The sequence below is a fragment of the Piliocolobus tephrosceles genome, unplaced genomic scaffold (assembly GCF_002776525.5).
Source record: "Piliocolobus tephrosceles isolate RC106 unplaced genomic scaffold, ASM277652v3 unscaffolded_11536, whole genome shotgun sequence".
Lineage (NCBI taxonomy): Eukaryota > Metazoa > Chordata > Mammalia > Primates > Cercopithecidae > Piliocolobus > Piliocolobus tephrosceles.
Genome location: NW_022292684.1, coordinates 1 through 7,028, shown reverse-complemented (window position 1 = coordinate 7,028; position 7,028 = coordinate 1). Strand labels below are relative to the sequence as shown.

At 40.8% G+C, this 7,028-nt stretch overlaps 1 pseudogene; it reads right to left on the bottom strand.

The window, feature by feature from the left end:
* Nucleotides 1-5,895: 5,895 nt before the first annotated feature.
* LOC111521093 lies at nt 5,896-7,023 on the bottom strand (annotated as a pseudogene).
* Between the last annotated feature and the right edge of the window lie 5 nt (nt 7,024-7,028).

Here is a 7,028-nt window from a genome sequence, read left to right as displayed (position 1 = left end):
GGTTTTGTTCTGGAGGTGTCCTTCCCAGTGAGGGTACAGAAAAAGGGAGGAGAAAAGCCTGCTGACTGGAAGTCAGCAGTGTGGCGACCTCTCCTTCTGTTGCTGCGTGGCCTTGCTTGGTCATCAGGGTGTTCTGCGTGGCCAGCTCCCAGGCTTCATGTGTGTATTATTCAGAGGCCATATTGAAGTCCTCCCAGTACTCTATTCCCTGATGTGAGACATCCAGCTCCAGCGTTTGGTCTTTCAGCCAATCTTACCTCCTCTTAGAACCAACCCCAGCTAATAGGGTTTCTTCACTCAATGTACAGTCCTACAGAGCATTTATTACCTGAAAGACAGCTTAAGTCACCATTTTCTGTGGTTACCACTAACTACCACAGTGATCAATCTGTAATCATCACAGTGATCTCTCTGTGTACCAGTACTGAGGGACTTCAGAAAGTTCATGGAGAAGGAATGTTAGGAAAAAACTGTGCATGGATTTCATTTTTTTTCTTGCATTAAAATAAATTGGCATTGACTTGTTATAGCATGTCACGTTGCCATGCTGCTCTGTCTCTCAGCTTTGCCTTTGCTTTCTAGTTCTCTGCTGCTGTTCACCTCTACCATGTCATCAAGTCCACTGACCAAGCAGACATCTAACTAGGGAAGTAAATGCTAGTCTCCGCTTCTGCATGACACTTTCAGTTTTATGGGAGGCAACTCTCTCTCCATATCCAAGAAAATGAAGGGCCTTGCTTGTATTAGTCTGTTCTCATGCTACCGTGAAGAAATACCTGAGACTGAGTAATTTATAAAGAAAAAGGTTTAATTGACTCACAGTTCTGCATGGCTGGGGAGGCCTCAGGAAACTTACAATCATGGCAGAAGGCAGCTCTTCAGTGTGGCAAAAAAAGAATGAGTGCCAAGCAAATGGGGAAGCCCCTTATAAAACCATCAGATCTCGTGAGAACTCACTATCACGAGAATAGTATGGGGGAAACCACTCCCATGATTCAATTATCTCCACCCAGTCCAGCCCTTGACACGTGGGGATTATTGCAATTCAAAGTGAGATGTGGGTGGGGACACAGAGCCAAATTATATGAGGTCTCTTCCCCTCAGCACTGCACTGCCCAAAGACATGGGACCGTCTCTCCCACAGTCACCTGGTGGTGTCGGACAGGCTCTGGATCTGCTCAGTAAGCCCCACAGGGGAGAGGCAGTGCAATCCTGCTGGCCCTCTGCACCTCATGGCTGGGACACATCTCACTTTTCTCCCTGTGCCATAGGCCTTAGCAGCAATACTAAGACAGATGGAAAAGCCCCCTTAATACCCTGTTACCTGTGTTTTCAGACCCTTCCTGGTCTCAGGTATTTCTGTGTCCCAATTCAGACTCAAATGTGTAACTTCCTTCCTAGATAGATACTTTAGCTGTTATTTTAATTTTAAAATATGTCTGAATAAACGTGCACTGTCGGTCAGTAAGGGCAACATGTGTTGTGAGCTATGTAGAGTGTTGTGGGATAGCTGCAATGTGGGAGCGCTTTCATGGATGGTGTGAGCTCATTCATGATGTTTCACTGGTAACATCCCCAGAGGTCACTACCACATGAATTATTATTATTATTATTTTTCAATGGAATTTTTTGGAGGGGAATAGGTGGTGTTTGGTTACTTGAATAAATTCTTTAGTGGTGATTTCTGAGATTTTGGTGCACCCATCACCCAAGCAGTGTACACTGTATCCAATATGTAGTCTTTTATCTCTCACCACCCTCCCATCCTTTCCCCCGAGTCCTCAAAGTCCATTGTATCATTATTATCTCTTTTCATTCTTATAGCTTAGCTCCCACTTATGAGTGAGAGCATAAAATATTTGGTTTTTCATTTCTGAGTTACTTCACTTAGAATAATCGTCTTCAATTCCATCCAGGTTGCTGCAAATGCCATTATTTCATTCCCTTTTATGGCTGAGTAGTATTCCATGGCATGTGTGTGTGTGTATATATATACAATTTATTCATCCATTTGTTGATGGATGGACATTTGGACTAGTTTCATATTTTTGCAATTGAAAATTGTGCTGTTATAAACCTGCATGTGCAAGTTTCTTTTTGATATAATGACTTCTTCTTTTCCTCTGGGTAAATACCCAGTAGGGGAATTGTTGGATCAAATGGTAATTCTACTTTTTTCTTTCTTTCTTTCTTTTTTTTTTTGAGACAGAGTCTGACTTTGTCACCCAGGCTGGAGTGCAGTGGTGCGATCTTGGTTTACTGCAACCTCTGCCTCCAGGGTTCAAGCAATTCTCTTCCCTCAGTCTCCCGAGGTAGCTGAGATTACAGGTGCATGCTAACATGCCTGGCTAACATTTGTATTTTTAGTAGAGATGGTTTTTTGCCATGTTGACCAGGCAGGTCCCAAACTCTTGGTCTCAAGTGATCCACCTACCTCGGCCTCCCAACGTGTTGGGATTACAGGTGTGAGCCACCGCACCCGGCCTGTACTGTTAATTCTTTGGGGAATCTCTACACTGCTTTCCACAGTGGTTATACTAGTTTACATTCCCACCAGCAGTGTAAAAGTGTTCCCTTTCCACTACATCTACACCAACATCAATTTTTTTAAATTATTTTTTGATTATGGCCATTCTTGCAGGAGTAAGGTGGTATCACATTTTTGCTTTGATTTGCATCTCCCTGATCATTTGTGATGTTGAGCATTTTTTCATATGTTCGTTGGCCCTTTGTATATCTTTTTTTGAGAATTGTCTATTCATGTCCTTAGCCTACTTTTTTGGGGGATTGTTTGTTTTTTTCTTGCTGATTTGTTTGAGTTCCTTGTAGATTCTGGATATTAATCTTCATCAGATGCATAGATTGCGAAGATTTTCTTCTATTGTGTGGGTTGTCTGTTTACTCTGCTGATTATTTCTTTTACTGTGCAGAAGCTTGTTAGTTTAATTAAGTCTCATTTATTTATGTTTTTGTTGCATTTGCTTTTGGGTTCTTGGTCACGAAGTCTTTGCCTAAGCCAATGTCTAGAACAGTTTTTTCTGATGTTATCTTCTACAGTTTTTATGGTTTCAGGTCTTAAATTTAAGTCCTTGATCAACCTTGAGTTGATTTTTGTATAAGGTGAAAGATGAGGATCCAGTTTCATTCTTCTCCACATGGCTTGCCAGTTATTCCAGCACCATTTGTTGAATAGGGTATCCTTTCCCCACTTTATGTTTTTGTTTGCCTTAATGAAGATCAGTGGGTCATAGGCATTTGGCTTTATTTCTGGGTTCTCTGTTCTGTTCCATTGGTTTATGTGCCTATTTGTATAACAGTTCCTTGCTGTATTGGTGACCATGACCTTATAGTACAGTTTGAAGTCAGGTAATGAGATGCTTCTAGATTTGTTCTTTTTGCTTAGTCTTGCTTTGGCTATGCAGGCTCTTTTTTGCTTCCATTTGAATTTTAGAATTGCTTTTTTTAGTTCCGTGAAGAATGATGGTGGTATTTTAATGGGAATTGCATTGAATTTTTAGATTGCTTTTGGCAGTATGGTCATTTTCTTTTTTTTTTTTTTGAGACGGAGTCTTGCTCTGCCACCCAGGCTGGAGTGCAGTGGCCGGATCTCAGCTCACTGCATGCTCCGCCTCCCGGGTTCACGGCATTCTCCTGTCTCAGCCTCCCGAGTAGCTGGGACTACAGGCGCCCGCCTCGTCGCCCGGCTAGTTTTTTGTATTTTTTAGTAGAGACGGGGTTTCACCATGTTAGCCAGGATGGTCTCGATCTCCTGACCTTGTGATCCGCCCGTCTCGGCCTCCCAAAGTGCTGGGATTACAGGCTTGAGCCACCGCGCCCGGGCCTATAAGGTCATTTTCATAATATTGATTATCCCCATTCATGAGCACAGGATCTATTTCCATTCATTTGTGTCATCTATGATTTCTTTCAGTAGTGTTTTGAACTTTTTGTTGTAGAGCTCTTTCACCTCCTTGATTAGGTATCCTTCTAAGTAGTTTATTTTATTTTTTGCAGTTATTGTCAAAGGAGTTGAGTTCCGGATTTGATTCTCAGTTTGGTTGCTCCTGTGTATACCAGTGCTACTGATTTGTGCACATTAATTTTCTATCCTGAAACTTTGCTGAACACATCTATCAGTTCTAGGAACTTTTTGGAGGAGCCTTTAGGGTTTTCTAGGTATACAATCATATTATCAGCAAACAGTGAGTTTAACTTCCTCTTTACTGATTTGGATGGACTTTATATTTCTTTCTCTTGTTCAGTTGCTGTCTAGGACTTCCAGTACTATGTTGAATAGAAGTAGTAAGAGTGGGCATCCTTGTATTTTTCCAGTTCTCAGGGGTAGTGCTGTCAACTTTTCCCCATTCAGTATTATGTTGGTTGTGGGTTTATCATATATGATTTTTATTACCTTAGGAAATTTCCCTTCTATGCAAATTTTGGTGAGGGTTTTAGTCATAAAGCGATGCTGGATTTTGTCAAATGCTTTTTCTGCATTTATTGATATGATCATGTTATTTTTGTTTTTAATTCTGTTTATGTGGTGTATCACACTTACTGATTTGCATATGTTAAACCATCTGTGCATCCCTGTTATAAAACCCACTTGATCATGGTGGATTACATTTTGATATGTTGTTGAATTTGGTTAGCTAGTATTTTGTCAAGGATTTCTGAATCTATATTCATCAGGGATCTTGCTCTGTAGTTTTCTTCTTCCTTTTTTATTTTTGTTTTGAGACGGAGTCCCGCTCTGTTGCCCAGGCTGGAGTGCAGTGGCTCAATCTTGACTCACTGCCAGCTCTGCCTCCAGGGTTGATGCCATTCTCCTGCCTCAGCCTCCCGAATAGCTGGGACTACAGGCGCCAGCCACCACGCACAGCTAATTTTTTTTTGTATTTTTAGTGAAGACGGGGTTTCACCGCGTTAGCCAGGATGGTCTCAATCTCCTGACATTGTGATCCACCTGCCTCGGCCTCCAAAAGTGCTGGGATTACAGGAGTGAGCCACCGTGCCGGGCTGTAGTTTTCTTTTTCTATTATGTCCTTTCCTAGTTTTTGGTGTTAGGATGATACTGGCTTCATAGCATGATTTAGGGAAAATTCCCCCTTCTCTATCTTGTGGAATAGTGTCAGTAAGATTGATACCAGTTCTTCTTTTAGTGTCTGATAGAATTCAGCTGTGAATTCTAGACATTTTTTGACAAATTTTTTATTACTGTTTTAATCTCACTACTTACTGTTGGTCTGTTCAGAGTTTCTATTTCTTCCTGGTTTGATCTAGGAGGATTGTATATTTTCAGGAATATATCCATCTCCTCTAGGTTTTCTAGTTTGTGCACATGAAGGTTTGCATAGTAGCCTTGAATGATCTTTTGTATTTCTGTGGTATTGGTTGTAATATCTCCGGTTTCGTTTATAATTGAGCTTATTTGGTTCTTTTCTCTTCTTTTCTTGGTTAATCTTCCTAATGACCTATGAATTTTATTTATATTTTCAAAGAATCAGCTTTTTTTTTTTTTTATTTGTCTTTTGTATTTTGCTTGTTTGCTTCAATTTCATGTAGTTCTGCTCTGATCTTTGTTATTTCTTTTCTTCTGCTGGGTTTGGGTTTGGTTTTTACTTCTTTAGTTCCTTGAGGTGTGACCTTCCATTGTCTGTTTGTGCCCTTTGAGACTCTTTGATGTAGGCATTTAAGGCTATGAACTTCCCTCTTAGCACTGTATTTGCTTTATCCCAGAGGTTTGGATATGTTGTGTAGTATTGTTCAGCTCAAACAGTTCTGAAATTTCCATCTTGATTTCACTGTTGACCCAGTGATCATTCAGGAGCAGACTGTTTAATTTCCACGTATTTGCATGGTTTTGAGGGTTCCTTTCGGAGTTGATTTTCAATTTTATTCCACTGTGGTCTGAACAGTGGGATCAGGAGGAAGAATGATCTTTGACACTTTCTGTCTCAGTTTCTGCACATCTTTTACTTGCTGATTCTCTCTGTATTTTTCAGGTGTGATGGATATTGTGACATAGCAACGCATTTTTGGTGCCTAGTAGTGAGAATTTTCATATAAAATTGGTCCTCCAAAACTTCCCTGAATAATGTTTATGAGATTTAAGACAAAACAAGGTCCTATTTCTTTTTTTTTTTTTTTGAGACGGAGTCTGGCTCTGTTGCTCAGGCTGGAGTGCAGTGGCCGGATCTCAGCTCACTGCAAGCTCCGCCTCCCAGATTTACACCATTCTCCTGTCTCAGCCTCCCGAGTAGCTGGGACTACAGGCGCCCGCCACCTCGCCCGGTTAGTTTTTTGTATTTTTTTTTTTTTTTTTTTAGTAGAGACGGGGTTTCACCAGGTTAGCCAGGATGGTCTCGATCTCCTGACCTCGTGATCCGCCCATCTCGGGCTCCCAAAGTGCTGGGATTACAGGCTTGAGCCACCGCGCCCAGCCACAAGGTCCTATTTCTACAAGAGCAACATCTTCTTCTATGATATGAAACTTCTGAAACCATATCCTATTATCCAAAATGATGAAAGGGAACACATGGCCTATGAATGGTTGGCTTTTGGGATGATAGCACAGTGTACTAAAGATCTGAATTAAGAGTTCTTTTAACAAACCATAATGTAGTAATTCATCAAAAGCTGGGTCAAGGCAAAAGGGGCCGAGAACCTTTCAAACAGTTTCCAGTCATCTTTAGTTCAGCTAGGGTATGAATATTTTGAACAAGGAATTTAGCAGATGGTCCATGAGATGAATTTGAATGCTACATAAAGAGATCCTGTTTTTTCTTAGCTTCAAAGTAGATGCATTTATTACAGTTTTTCATTTCACAGAGCTCGCTAATCACAAATTCTTTATACTTACGATCCACTTTAGTATCTGCTTTAGAATGAGGCATCAATATTCTCAAGTCCTGCATAAAATATCTTGTTCTGAAATTTATTTATTCCTCTGGGAGAAAAGATGAAAATCCATTCCTTGTTTTTTCACTCCCCCTTGCAAACAGGGCCTGGGATCCAGTCTCCATCTT